The sequence below is a fragment of the Pleurodeles waltl genome, chromosome 6, assembly GCF_031143425.1.
Source record: "Pleurodeles waltl isolate 20211129_DDA chromosome 6, aPleWal1.hap1.20221129, whole genome shotgun sequence".
Lineage (NCBI taxonomy): Eukaryota > Metazoa > Chordata > Amphibia > Caudata > Salamandridae > Pleurodeles > Pleurodeles waltl.
Window position 1 is genome coordinate 1,701,844,676 of NC_090445.1, and position 15,623 is coordinate 1,701,860,298.

Below are 15,623 nucleotides of genomic sequence, written 5' to 3' on the forward strand. Positions count from 1 at the left end.
TACTGCCCCCGTCGTGGGCCTAGGCCCTAGAATGTACACCAAGGGGGTTATTCTAACTTTGGAGGAGTGTTAATCCGTCCCAAAAGTGACGATAAAGTGACGGATATACCACCAGCCGTATTACGAGTTCCATAGGATATAATGGACTCGTAATACGGCTGGTGGTAAATCCGTCACTTTTCCGTCACTTTTGGGACGGATTAACACCTCCTCCAAAGTTAGAATAACCCCCCAAGTGTGCAGTAGGCTGGTTTCTGTGTGTCCCCACTGTAGCACATACATGGTGTGTGAGTGAGCCGGACGGGTGGAGGGCAGTGGGAACCATCTGGGATTCCCTTGCATGGCCTTGCACTATAAGGAATTCTCTAGTGAGACCGCGCCTTTTGTTTTTCCCTGATTACTCTGTCAGTGAGCTGGTGTTTCCCAGGTGAAGGACACTCTTTGTGCCTCTGTTAGGGGTGCTTCAGGATGGGGACAGCGGCAGTATTACAATCTGTGTGAAGCTTCACTCTACACAACGGGTGCATCTAGAGAACAGCCTGAAAACGACACTTGAATCTACGTTAACTGGTTTTACAATCTGAATACGTGGATTTACATCCTCTGTTGGAAGTGAGATTAAAAGTGGGATCCATGGCACCTCACTTAGCTCCAGTTCCAAGTCTTTATGGCCAAGAAAGAGAGTAGTTTGTAGAATACTCAGAAGGCTGCGGTGGGACCAGGTATAGCGTCTGCCTGACAGTCAGTCTCCCAGAGGTGAGCCGACGACAGCAGAAGGTTTCCTGCTGGAGAAGCCGTCAACCTGCCATACCATGCCTAGAAGTATGGAGAGAGAGGGAGAGAGGGAGAGAGGGAGAGAGAGAGGGAGAGAGCGAGAGAGACGGAGAGAGAGAGGGAGAGAGGGAGAGGGATAGAGGGAGAGAGAGGGAGAGAGAGGGAGGGAGAGAGGGAGAGAGGGATAGAGGGAGAGAGGGAGAGAGGGAGAGAGGGATAGAGGGAGAGAGAGAGAGAGGAAGAGAGGGAGAGAGAGGGAGGGAGAGAGGGAGAGAGGGATAGAGGGAGAGAGAGAGAGAGAGAGAGAGAGAGAGGGAGAGAGAGAGAGAGAGAGAGAGCAAGAGAGCGAGAGAGGGTGTGAAGGGGCCCGTCTTGTCATCCACGAGGAGGAACTGTCCAGGAAAGAGCGAGCTCCTGCATACTCCTGGAAGCTTTGGGCTTGATTTAGATCTTGGCGGATGGAATACTCCATCACAAACGTGACGGATATCCCTTCCGCCATTTTACGATTTCCGTAGGATATAATGGGATCGAAATATAGAGTACGGGATGTCTGTCACATTTGTGATGGAGTAATCACATCAGTCAAGATCTAAATCAAGCGCTATGTCCTGGGGAGCGTGAGTTATTTTTGGAGATTGTGAGAAAAATGCAGAAAAGTCACCCAAAACAGCCAACAGATTTCACTTCTGAGATCACTGAAACTGCTTGCTCCATAATCAAATTTAGTTGATGGTCGTAGCAATGCACAAAATATGCATCGGCACAAACATCTCTAACTTTCTTCTGGACTCCACCAGAGGCTCCACTCATCCCACTGGCACCATCATAGCTTTGAGGAATAATTGTTTTTTGTCACTGGTCTCTGGAAAAACATTAGTAAGTTCCTGAAGCAAAGCAGTAGCAATTGTATGAACAGATGAATCTTTCAGATAATTAAAACAATAACATCTCTCAACAACTTCATTGCTGACATCAACATAGCGGAAAAACCAGAATGGACTGAGTCTGTGCTGATACCCTGGTAGCTTCATTAGCCTGAATGGCCACAAGTTCAGTGCTTCGTAGCTGCTGTATTATAACATCTCCTGCTACTTCCAGCAGGCAGTCCAGGAGCTCGTCTGGATGGTTTTGGAAGGGCCTTTGAAACTGTTGCTGATTTCAAGCGAGTGTCCCCTGCACTGTCTAAGCTGCCAACAAAATCAGCTAGGCCTCTATAGATTCCTTTATTTGAAGAACATTCCTGCTCCTCGTGACCATGTAATGCCAGTTCAAAAGCAGCACGAAAAGCACAAAATCAATCAATTTAGATTACATTTACTCGTTTTTATCAACTTCTAGGTTATAGTTTCCTATTCCAGTGTGATAGCTGTCAACCAGCTGTGAAGCATCATTCATTCTTCCAAACCTGGCAAGCTTTATTGATCTACCTGGATGTGATTTACAAGCCTCAACTTCTTCATTCCTTCAGAGAGATGCTTTGCATCCGCAGCCCCTATTTTGGTCCACGGTGCTTCACCACCAAACAGTAGGCAGGGAACGCAGAGCAGTGAACTCTTAGTAGCACCAGTAGTAACCCAGGTTTTCTTTGTATACCAAGTAGAACTGCATTTTCTGGTGTAATCTTTTCCACAATCTTTTGCAGGCTGTTCAAGTTTGATATCAGGCTTATCAGGTCTTAAACTTTTGATCTGCATTTTCTCTTCTTCTTTCAGCCTACAGAATGGAGGGAGGAGTAGCTGGTGAACTCCATTCATTTTGTATAACACAGGATGAGCTGGGGATTCAAGGGCTGTGAGTAGGACAGTGCTTTGAGTCCTGTAGCCAGGCTGCCTTGCTGCAGTTACTGGGTCAATCGATGGCCCCTGTCAAGAAACAGAAGTGAGATGTGAGATGATCGTGCAGAGAGCAGACAGCAGTGACTGGTGCAACATGAAGATCTATCAACCAAGCAGCACAGAATGGCAGAAAGTCTAAAGGACAATGGCTTATTTCCAAAGCCAAAATGCCAGAGAGCGCTTTACAGACGTTATTTAAATACTGCAAGTTACACATTAACCAGTTACCCCATTCTTATATCGGATGCATGTTATGTTATTGAAATACATCTTAACTTTAAAAACAGGACCTGCTTAAGATGATGGATTGACTTAGAAGCCAGATTAGCACACTGGCAACATCTGCCTCACCCCAGATGTAATGATGACATTTTAGACCAGGACATTGGTGATGGTTGACCTTATTCACACACGATGTCTGTTGCTTTGCGAGCACCCTTGCCTGATGTCCGTGCCCAGTAAAAGAGCTTGTTTTTTAACAGACATCATGTCTTACTACACTGACCCGTAAGGCTCACAATGTCTGTGATGGATACAAACATTATTCAGCAAGCAGTGAACATGAAGTAGGGAAGAATCCAGCTAGAAATCATGCATTCAAACAGCGGTGCCATAGAGAGCCCTGGAAGAGTAGGATTCATACTGTAAACAGACTATTCATGCCAGAAAAGGGATAAGAACAACGTGTCCTTAAGCAGAAGAGTTCTTGTATTCCCAGCTAAGTGACCACCTACTGGGCTGCTGCTGATGCCCTCCCCATCCATGGAGTGACAGGACTTCCATTCCTGCTGCTTCCCGGGGCCCACAACAAAGCAATGTCAGGCAAGTACCACTTTCTTTAGTATCTGAGCATCATTAAACAAGTCCTCCTCCAGCCCTGAGACATCTTTGTTTTAAACACGAATGAAAGAAATCCCCAAAAACCAGTCACAGAGCCCGAAGCCTGACTGGCGGAAGATTGGGGACCCACATGGAACCAGAGAGAAGAGCTGAACAGGCAGCTCAGGACTGGAAGCTGAGAGTGGACACATCTGGCCAAAGATGCAGCTGCAGAACAGCAACAGCTAACAGCTGGTGCGAACAGTGTGAATACTGAAGAGAACTGGGGGTCTGGCCGATCAACATGAGATCTGAGAGCTTGCACAGCTGGAAAATAGAAACATGGAGTGAGTGAATGAATGAGAATTCTTGATGTGGATTTTATCCCTTGTCCTCTCGTGATCAGCCCGGCTGGTAGCCCGATACTGGAGGGGAGCCCCAGATTCCAAAGGGCGCTATAATCCACCTGGCATCTTCTACTCAGCTACTGAAGGCCTGAAACCAAGTTAGTGCAAACCGGTTTTCTGTGGTGGGTTTGAGGGGAATGCAGTATATGAGACACATGAAAACAGAGCTTGCGACAGCTGTCTACTGCTGAGGCCAGGCACTCACTGCCACACTTGAGGCCAATTCAAGTTGCATTTTCAAGCTCAAAGTTCAGACCCAAGAAAGTCTCTTGGCGCTGTTGACAGATAATGGATGTTTGCTGTTACCGGTGACAGTGGTACTCATGTTATCAGTCTCAGGGATCGGAGCCTGTGCTTGTAGGAGGCTGGACTGGCTTGTAGTGAGTACCAAGGGGTACTTACACCTTGCACCAGGCCCAGGTATCCCTTATTAGTGTATAGGGTGTCTAGCAGCTTAGGCTGATAGATAATGGTAGCTTAGCAGAGCAGCTTAGGCTGAACTAGGAGACGAGTGAAGCTCCTACAGTACCACTAGTGTCACTTGCACAATATCATAAGAAAACACAATACACAGATATACTAAAAATAAAGGTACTTTATTTTTATGACAATATGCCAAAGTATCTCAGTGAGTACCCTCAGTATGAGAATAGCTAATATACACAAGATATATATACACAATACCAAAAATATGCAGTATAGTCTTAGAAAACAGTGCAAACAATGTATAGTTACAATAGGATGCAATGGGGACACATAGGGATGGGGCAACACAAACCATATGCTCCAAAAGTGGAATGCGAACCACAAATGGACCCCAAACCTATGTGACCTTGTAGAGGGTCGCTGGGACTATTAGAAAATAGTGAGGGTTAGAAAAATAGCCCACCCCAAGACCCTGAAAAGTGAGTGCAAAGTGCACTAAAGTTCCCCAAAGGACATAGAAGTCGTGATAGGGGAATTCTGCAGGAAAGACACAAACCAGCAATGCAAAAACGATGGATTTCCAATCGAGGGTACCTGTGGAACAAGGGGACCAAGTCCAAAAGTCACAAGCAAGTCGGAGATGGGCAGATGCCCAGGAAATGCCAGCTGTGGGTGCAAAGAAGTTGCTACTGGACAGTAGAAACTTAGGATTCTGCAGGAACGACAAGGGCTAGAGACTTCCCCTTTGGAGGATGGATCCCCCACGCCGTGGAGAGTCGTGCAGAAGTATTTTCCCGCCAAAAGACCGCCAACAAGCCTTGCTAGCTGCAAATCATGCAGTTAGGGATTTTGGATGCTGCTGTGGCCCAGGAGGGACCAGGATGTTGCCAATTGCGTCTGGGGACAGAGGGGGCGTCGAGCAAGACAAGGAGCCCTCTCAAAAGCAGGCAGCTCCCGCAGAAGTGCCGGAACAGGCACTACAAAGAAGAGTGAAACGGTGCCCACCCGAAGTTGCACAAAGGAGTCCCACGTCGCCGGAGACCAACTTAGAAAGTCGTGCAATGCAGGTTAGAGTGCCGTGGACCTAGGCTTGGCTGTGCACAAAGGATTTCCGCCGGAAGTGCACAGAGGCCGGAGTAGCTGCAAAAGACGCGGTTCCCAGCAATGCAGTCTGGCGTGGGTAGGCAAGGACTTACCTCCACCAAACTTGGACTGAAGAGTCACTGGACTGTGGGAGTCACTTGGACAGAGTTGCTGGAATCAAGGGACCTCGCTCGTCATGCTGAGAGGAGATCCAGAGTACCAGTAATGCAGTTCTTTTGGTGCCTGCGGTTGGAGGGGGAAGATTCCGTCGACCCACGGGAGATTTCTTCGGAGCTTCTAGTGCAGAGAGGAGGCAGACTACCCCCACAGCATGCACCACCAGGAAAACAGTCGAGAAGGCGGCAGGATCAGCGTTACAGAGTTGCAGTAGTCGTCTTTGCTACTTTGTTGCAGTTTTGCAGGCTTCCAGCACGGTCAGCAGTCGATTCCTTGGCAGAAGGTGAAGAGAGAGATGCAGAGGAACTCTGATGAGCTCTTGCATTCGTTATCTAAAGAATTCCCCAAAGCAGAGTCCCTAAATAGCCAGAAAAGAGGGTTTGGCTACTTAGGAGAGAGGATAGGCTAGCAACACCTGAAGGAGCCTATCAGAAGGAGTCTCTGACGTCACCTGCTGGCCCTGGCCACTCAGTGCAGTCCATTGTGCCAGCAGCACCTCTGTTTCCAAGATGGCAGAGGTCTGGAGCACACTGGAGGAGCTCTGGACACCTCCCAGGGGAGGTGCAGGTCAGGGGAGTGGTCACTCCCCTTTCCTTTGTCCAGTTTCGCGCCAGAGCAGGGCTAAGGGGTCCCTGAACCGGTGTAGACTGGTTTATGCAGAAATGGGCACCATCTGTGCCCATGAAAGCATTTCCAGAGGCTGGGGGAGGCTACTCCTCCCCTGCCTTCACACCATTTTCCAAAGGGAGAGGGTGTAACACCCTCTCTCAGAGGAAGTCCTTTGTTCTGCCATCCTGGGACAAGCCTGGCTGGACCCCAGGAGGGCAGAAACCTGTCTGAGGGGTTGGCAGCAGCAGCAGCTGCAGTGAAACCCCTGAAAAGGCAGTTTGGCAGTACCAGGGTCTGTGCTACAGACCACTGGGATCATGGGATTGTGCCAACTATGTCAGGATGGCATAGAGGGGGCAATTCCATGATCATAGACATGTTACATGGCCATATTCGGAGTTACCATTGTGAAGCTACACATAGGTAGTGACCTATGTGTAGTGCACGCGTGTAATGGTGTCCCCGCACTCACAAAGTCCGGGGAATTTGCCCTGAACAATGTGGGGGCACCTTGGCTAGTGCCAGGGTGCCCTCACACTAAGTAAATTTGCACCTAACCTTTACCAGGTAAAGGTTAGACATATAGGTGACTTATAAGTTACTTAAGTGCAGTGGTAAATGGCTGTGAAATAACGTGGACGTTATTTCACTCAGGCTGCAGTGGCAGGCCTGTGTAAGAATTGTCAGAGCTCCCTATGGGTGGCAAAAGAAATGCTGCAGCACATAGGGATCTCCTGGAACCCCAATACCCTGGGTACCTCAGTACCATATACTAGGGAATTATAAGGGTGTTCCGGTAAGCCAATGTAAATTGGTAAAATTGGTCACTAGCCTGTTAGTGACAATTTGAAAGAAATGAGAGAGCATAACCACTGACGTTCTGGATAGCACAGCCTCAGTGAGACAGTTAGTCATAGCACAGGTAACACAGTCAGGCACATTTATGAGCACTGGGGCCCTGGCTGGCAGGGTCCCAGTGACACATACAACTAAAACAACATATATACAGTGACAAAATGGGGGTAACATGCCAGGCAAGATGGTACTTTCCTACACAACCCCCCCCCCCCAAACGAAAGACAATAAGACTAGTCATTACCTGATGGGTCTTCATTGCCTAAGTGGAAATATCTGGAGAGTTCATCTGCATTGGAGTGGGTACTCCCAGGTCTATGTTCGATTGTATAGTCCATTCCCTGTAGGGATATGGACCACCTCAACAATTTAGGATTTTCACCTTTGATTTGTTTTAGCCAAAGTAGAGGTTTGTGGTCTGTCTGAACAATGAAGTGAGTGCCAAACAGGTATGGCCTCAACTTCTTCAGTGCCCAGACCACAGCAAAGGCCTCCCTCTCAATGGCAGACCAACGCTTTTCTCTAGGGGTCAACCTCCTACTAATAAAAGCAACAGGTTGATCCTGGCCCTCAGAATTAAGTTGTGATAGGACTGCCCCTACTCCTAATTCAGATGCATCAGTTTGGACATAGAATTTTTTAGAGTAACAAGGGCTTTTCAGGACAGGTGCAGAGCACATGGCCTGCTTCAGCTCCTCAAAAGCTTTCTGACAGTTTGCTGTTCATAATACCTTTTTAGGCATTTTCTTGGAAGTGAGGTCAATAAGAGGGGCTGCAATGGAGCCATAGTTCTTAATGAACCTCCTGTAATATCCAGTGAGGCCTAAAAAGGCTCTCACTTGGGTCTGAGTAGTAGGGGGAACCTAGTCTATGATAGTCTGGATTTTCCCCTGAAGTGGTGCAATCTGTTCCCCACCAACCAGGTGTCCCAGATAAACCACTTTCCCCTGCCCTATCTGGCACTTTAAAGCCTTGATAGTGAGGCCTGCCTTTTGCAGGGCCTCCAAACCTTTCCATAGGTGGACCAGGTGATCATCCCAGCTGGAGCTAAAGACAGCTATATCGTCCAAATATGCTGCACTGAAAGCTTCCAGCCCTTGCAGGACTGTATTCACCAACCTCTGAAAAGTGGCAGGTGCATTTTTCAATCCAAAAGGCATTAATGTGAATTGGTAATGGCCTCCTATGGTTGAAAATGCAGTTTTAGCTTTAGCATCTCCTGATAATTTGATCTGCCAATACCCTGCAGTCAAATCGAAAGTGCTTAGATACTTGGCAGATGCCAGTGTATCTATGAGCTCATCTGCCCTGGGTATAGGGTGAGCATCAGTTTTGGTTACCTGGTTGAGACCTCTGTAGTCTACACAAAACCGCATTTCCTTCTTTCCATCTTTGGAATGGGGTTTTGGTACAAGTACCACAGGAGAAGCCCATGGACTTTCAGAGTGCTCAACCACTCCCAGTTCTAACATTTTCTGCACCTCTTGCTTTATGCAGTCTCTGACATGGTCAGGCTGCCTATAGATCTTACTTGTGACAGGCAAGCTGTCTCCAGTATCTATAGTGTGCTCACACCAAGAAGTGGTACCTGGCACAGTAGAGAAGAGTTCAGAAAACTGACCCAGGAGATTTATGCAATGGTCTTTCTGCTCAGCAGTAAGACAATCAGCCAAAACTAGCCCTTCCACCAGAGCATCTTGTTCTGTGGAAGAGAAGAGATCAGGTAGAGGATCACTGTCTTCTTCCTGTCCCTCATCAGTTGCCATGAGCAGGGTGAGATCAGCCCTGCCATAGTAGGGTTTCAGGCGGTTGACATGGAGCACCCTAAGGGGACTCCTGGCAGTGCCTAAGTCAACTAAATAGGTAACTTCCCCCTTCTTTTCAACAATTGTGTGGGGTCCACTCCATTTATCTTGGAGTGCTCTTGGGGCCATAGGCTCCAAGACCCACACTTTCTGCCCTGGTTGGTACTGAACCAAAACAGCCTTCTGGTCATGCCATTGCTTCTGGAGCTCTTGGCTGGCCTGAAGGTTTTTACTTTCCTTTTTCATGTACTCAGCCATCCTTGATCTGAGACCAAGTACATAATCCACAATATCTTGCTTTGGAGCTTTTAAAGGTTGTTCCCAACCCTCCTTGACAAGTGTTAGTGGAGCCCTAACAGGGTGTCCAAAAAGAAGTTCAAAGGGGCTGAAGCCCACTCCTTTCTGGGGTACCTCCTTGTAGGCAAAAAGGAGGCATGGTAAAAGGATATCCCATCGCCTGCGGAGTTTTTCAGGGAGACCCATAATCATGCCTTTGAGAGTTTTGTTAAATCTCTCCACCAGTCCATTTGTTTGTGGATGATAGGGTGTAGTGAACTTATAAGTCACACCACACTCCTTCCACATGGCCTTCAAGTAAGCAGACATGAAATTGCTCCCCCTGTCTGATACCACCTCTTTTGGGAAGCCCACCCTGGAAAATATTCCCAGGAGGGCCTTTGCCACTGCAGGAGCTGTAGTGGTCCTAAGAGGAATTGCTTCAGGATATCTGGTGGCATGGTCCACTACCACCAAGATAAACCTATTGCCCGAAGCAGTAGGAGGGTCAAGGGGGCCAACTATTTCAACCCCTTCCCTTTCAAAAGGAACCCCTACCACACGCAGTGGAATAAGGGGTGCCTTTGGAGTGCCACCTGTCTTGCCACTGGCTTGACAGGTTTCACAGGACTTACAAAAATCTTTTGTGTCCTCAGACATTCTAGGCCAATGAAACAAATGAACAAGCCTGTCCCAAGTTTTCATTGGCCCAAATGTCCAGCTAGGGGAATGTCGTGAGCAAGAGTTAGGAGGAACTTTCTGTACTCCTGAGGAATCACTAATCTCCTGGCTGTTCCAGGTTTAGGATCCCTTGCCTCAGTGTACAAGAGGTTGTCCTCCCAGTAAACTCTGTGAGAGTCACTGACATCCCCATTAGCCTGTTTGACAGCTTGCTGTCTTAGACCCTCTAGTGCGGGACAGGTCTGCTGTGCCACACTCAGCTCCTCCCTGGCAGGCCCCCCTTCACCCAAAAGCTCAGCAGTGTCTGCTTCCAGCTCCTCTGGTGAAGGTTCTACACAAGGTGGGAATTCTACTTCCTCTGAAGTTGAATCCACTGTAGAGGGAGGGATAGTAGGTAGTGATTTACCTTTGCTACCCCTAGCTTTAGGGAGCACTTGGTCCATTCTTTCAGGATCCAAGTCACCCTGTCCTCTTTGCTTTTTGGCCTGAGCCCTTGTCAAAGCAAACATATGCTCTGGGATGCCCAGCATTGCTGCATGGGCCTCCAACTCCACATCTGACCAAGCTGTCGTCTCCAAATCATTTCCTAGTAGACAGTCTACAGGTAAATCTGAGGCTACCACAACTTTCTTTGGACCAGTAACCCCCCCCAGTTGAGATTTACAACAGCCATGGTGTGGCTAAGTGTGTTGTTGTGAGCATCGGTTACTTGGTACTGGTGACCAAGTAGGTGTTGTTCAGGGTGGATCAGTTTCTCTATCACCATTGTGACACTGGCAACAGTGTCCCTGTAGGCCTGAACCTCAACACCATTTATTAGGGGTAGTTGCTTGTACTTATCCATGTTAAGGGGACAAGCAACCAAGGTGGCTAAATCAATAGCCCCTCAGAGACTAACACAGCCTCTGTGGTCTCCCTAATCAGACCAACCCCAACTAAGTTACCAATAGTGAGCCCAGCTACTCCCTTGGATTGGCTATTAGTAGGTTTGCTCCCACCACCACTGCTATTAGTAGGGACACTAGGTGTAGCAGTAGGGGTTGTAGTGGTAGGAGGCTTGGTGCTTTTCTTTGGACAACTGGGATCTGTTGTCCAATGGCCTTTTATTTTACATAAATAGCACCATGGTTTCTTGTCTTTGTTTTGATTGGAAGAGGATTTGGGCCCACCACCCCCACCAGAGTGTTTTTGTGGGCCTGATGAAGACTCATTTTTAAATTTGTCCCCACCCTTGTCAGAAGAGTTACCATCTTTCTTCTTATTGCCATCTTTGTCACCCCCAGTATGAACTTTTCTGTTCACCCTTGTTCTGACCCATTTGTCTGCCTTCTTTCCCAATTCTTGGGGAGAGGTCAGATCAGAGTCCACCAAGTACTGGTGCAACAAATCAGACACACAATTATTAAGAATATGCTCTCTCAGGGTCAAGTTAAACAGGCTGTCATAATCAGTAACTTTACTGCTATGTAACCACCCCTCCAAGGCCTTCACTGAATGGTCAACAAAATCAACCCAGTCTTGTGAAGACTCCTTTTTGGTCTCTCTGAACTTTATCCTGTATTGTTCAGTGGTTAAGCCATAACCATCCAGGAGTGCATTCTTAAGAACTGTAAAATTATTGGCATCACTTTCTTTCACAGTAAGGAGCCTATCCCTACCTTTTCCACTAAACGATAGCCATAGGATAGCAGCCCACTGCCTTTGAGGGACATCCTGTACAACACAGGCCCTCTCAAGTGCAGCAAACCACTTGTTAATGTCATCCCCCTCCTTATAAGGGGGAACTATCTTATGCAGATTCCTGGAATCATGCTCTTTTGCAGAATGACTATGGGGAATACTGCTGCTGCCACCATGGGTTTCTAAACCCAATTTCTGTCTTTCTCTCTCCACTTCTAAGCACTGTCTATCCAAATCCAGCTGTTGCTTCTTGAGCTTCAGTCTGGTTTGTTCCACTCTCAATCTATTGAGCTCCCTTTCTAACAATCTGTCATCAGGGTGGGTGGGAGGGACATGCCTTGAAACAGAGGTATGGTGAGAATGAACAGAAGGAGACCTGTCCCTTACAGAAGCCACCCTAACAGCTTGGTTAACATAAACATCACTTCTACTGTGGTGAGAAGGAATACTCTTGCTATGATGTGAGACAACACCATCTGTATGGTGTGACTCTACATCAGTACCAACTATGCTAGACTGTCTAGTAATGGGCAGGCTAGGAAGTTTATTTCCTGAATCTTTTCCTAGGGGAGTCCCTGGATCAGATTGGGAACCATTAGCTACTTTTTCAACAGATGTGGCCATATTGGCCTTATCTTGTTCTCTAAGCATGTTAAGCAACAATTCCAAAGAAGGATTCTTCCCTACACTCAAACCTCTTTCTACACAGAGACTCCTTGCTCCTTTCCAGCTAAGGTGATCATATGCAAGTTTGGACAGATCAACAGTTTGGCCTGTGCCAGGCATTTTAGAAAGAGTTTAAGTGACAGAAAAAGTGTAGAAAAAGTTTTTCTGAACTTTTGGAAAGACAGAATTTTTTTTTTTTTTAAACTTTTTAAGAACTTTAAGAAAGTTTAGAAGTACTTTTCAGCACTTAGAAAAGAGTGAAAAGAGGAAATGCAAAACTTTTTGGATATGTGTACATACACTGACCTTGTTTTGTATATTTTTCTCTTATGAAAAGTACAATGACAAGAGTGGTAAGTAGTCTCAAAGCACTTATCCCACCACTGCACAACCAATGTAGGAGGCTGGACTGGCTTGTAGTGAGTACCAAGGGGTACTTAAACCTTGCACCAGGCCCAGGTATCCCTTATTAGTGTATAGGGTGTCTAGCAGCTTTGGCTGATAGATAATGGTAGCTTAGCAGAGCAGCTTAGGCTGAACTAGGAGACGAGTGAAGCTCCAACAGTACCACTAGTGTCACTTGCACAATATCATAAGAAAACACAATACACAGATATACTCAAAATAAAGGTACTTTATTTTTATGACAATATGCCAAAGTATCTCAGTGAGTACCCTCCGTATGAGAATAGCAAATATACACAAGATATATATACACAATACCAAAAATATGCAGCATAGTCTTAGAAAACAGTGCAAACAATGTATAGTTACAATAGGATGCAATGGGGACACATAGGGATAGGGGCAACACAAACCATATACTCCAAAAGTGGAATGCGAACCACGAATGGACCCCAAACCTATGTGACCTTGTAGAGGGTCGCTGGGACTATTAGAAAATAGTGAGGGTTAGAAAAATAGCCCACCCCAAGACCCTGAAAAGTGAGTGCAAAGTACACTAAAGTTCCCCAAAGGACATAGAAGTCGTGATAGGGGAATTCTGCAGGAAAGACACAAACCAGCAATGCAACAACGATGGATTTCCGGTCAAGGGTACCTGTGGAACAAGGGGACCAAGTCCAAAAGTCACAAGCAAGTCGGAGATGGGCAGATGCCCAGGAAATGCCAGCTGTGAGTGCAAAGAAGTTGCTACTGGACAGTAGAAACTTAGGATTCTGCAGGAACGACAAGGGCTAGAGACTTCCCCTTTGAAGGATGGATCCCCCACGCCGTGGAGAGTCGGGCAGAAGTGTTTTCCTGTCGATAGACCGCCAACAAGCCTTGCTACCTGCAAATCGTGCGGTTAGGGATTTTGGATGCTGCTGTGGCCCAGGAGGGACCAGGATGTCGCCAACTGCGTCTGGGGACAGAGGGGGCGTCGAGCAAGACAAGGAGCCCTCTCAGAAGAAGGCAGCACCCACAGAAGTGCTGGAACAGGCACTACGAAGAAGAGTGAAATGGTGCCCACCCGAAGTTGCACAAAGGAGTCCCACGTCGCCGGAGACCAACTTAGAAAGTCGTGCAATGCAGGTTAGAGTGCTGTGGACCCAGGCTTGGCTGTGCACAAAGGATTTCCGCCGGAAGTGCACAGAGGCCGGAGTAGCTGCAAAAGACGCAGTTCCCAGCAATGCAGTCTGGCGTGGGGAGGCAAGGACTTACCTCCACCAAACTTGGACTGAAGAGTCACTGGACTGTGGGAGTCCCTTGGACAGAGTTGCTGGAATCAAGGGACCTCGCTCGTCGTGCTGAGAGGAGACCCAGTGTACTGGTAATGCAGTTCTTTTGGTGCCTGCGGTTGCAGGGGGAAGATTCCGTCGACCCACTGGAGATTTCTTCAGAGCTTCTAGTGCAGAGAGGAGGCAGACTACCCCCACAGCATGCACCACCAACAAAACAGTCGAGAAGGCGGCAGAATCAGCGTTACAGAGTGCAGTAGTCGTCTTTGCTACTTTGTTGCAGTTTTGCAGGCTTCCAGCGCGGTCAGCAGTCGATTCCTTGGCAGAAGGTGAAGAGAGAGATGCAGAGGAACTCTGATGAGCTCTTGCATTCGTTATCTAAAGAATTCCCCAAAGCAGAGACCCTAAATAGCCAGAAAAGAGGGTTTGGCTACTTAGGAGAGAGGATAGGCTAGCAACACCTGAAGGAGCCTATCAGAAGGAGTCTCTGACATCACCTGCTGGCCCTGGCCACTCAGAGCAGTCCAGTGTGCCAGCAGCACCTCTGTTTCCAAGATGGCAGAGGTCTGGAGCACACTGGAGGAGCTCTGGACACCTCCCAGGGGAGGTGCAGGTCAGGGGAGTGGTCACTCCCCTTTCCTTTGTCCAGTTTCGCGCCAGAGCAGGGCTAAGGGGTCCCTGAACCGGTGTAGACTGGCTTATGCAGAAATAGGCACCATCTGTGCCCATGAAAGCATTTCCAGAGGCTGGGGGAGGCTACTCCTCCCCTGCCTTCACACCATTTTCCAAAGGGAGAGGGTGTAACACCCTCTCTCAGAGGAAGTCCTTTGTTCTGCCATCCTGGGACAAGCCTGGCTGGACCCCAGGAGGGCAGAAACCTGTCTGAGGGGTTGGCAGCAGCAGCAGCTGCAGTGAAACCCCTGAAAAGGCAGTTTGGCAGTACCAGGGTCTGTGCTACAGACCACTGGGATCATGGGATTGTGCCAACTATGTCAGGATGGCATAGAGGGGGCAATTCCATGATCATAGACATGTTACATGGCCATATTCGGAGTTACCATTGTGAAGCTACACATAGGTAGTGACCTATGTGTAGTGCACGCGTGTAATGGTGTCCCCGCACTCACAAAGTCCGGGGAATTTGCCCTGAACAATGTGGGGGCACCTTGGCTAGTGCCAGGGTGCCCTCACACTAAGTAACTTTGCACCTAACCTTTACCAGGTAAAGGTTAGACATATAGGTGACTTATAAGTTACTTAAGTGCAGTGGTAAATGGCTGTGAAATAACGTGGACGTTATTTCACTCAGGCTGCAGTGGCAGGCCTGTGTAAGAATTGTCAGAGCTCCCTATGGGTGGCAAAAGAAATGCTGCAGCCCAAAGGGATCTCCTGGAACCCCAATACCCTGGGTACCTCAGTACCATATACTAGGGAATTATAAGGGTGTTCCAGTAAGCCAATGTAAATTGGTAATATTGGTCACTAGCCTGTTAGTGACAATTTGAAAGAAATGAGAGAGCATAACCACTGAGGTTCTGGATAGCAGAGCCTCAGTGAGACAGTTAGTCATAACACAGGTAACACAGTCAGGCACACTTATGAGCACTGGGGCCCTGGCTGGCAGGATCCCAGTGACACATACAACTAAAACAACATATATACAGTGAAAAAATGGGGGTAACTTGCCAGGCAAGATGGTACTTTCCTACAGTGCTCATGGGTGGAAGACAGATCTCTACAGAGGCTGCATTCGTGCACTGAGCCACAAGTTCATAGGTAGCCCATCAGCCCATCACCCTTATTCCCATGACTGCTGATTGGTTGAAGCTGGCATAGTAAATACAATGA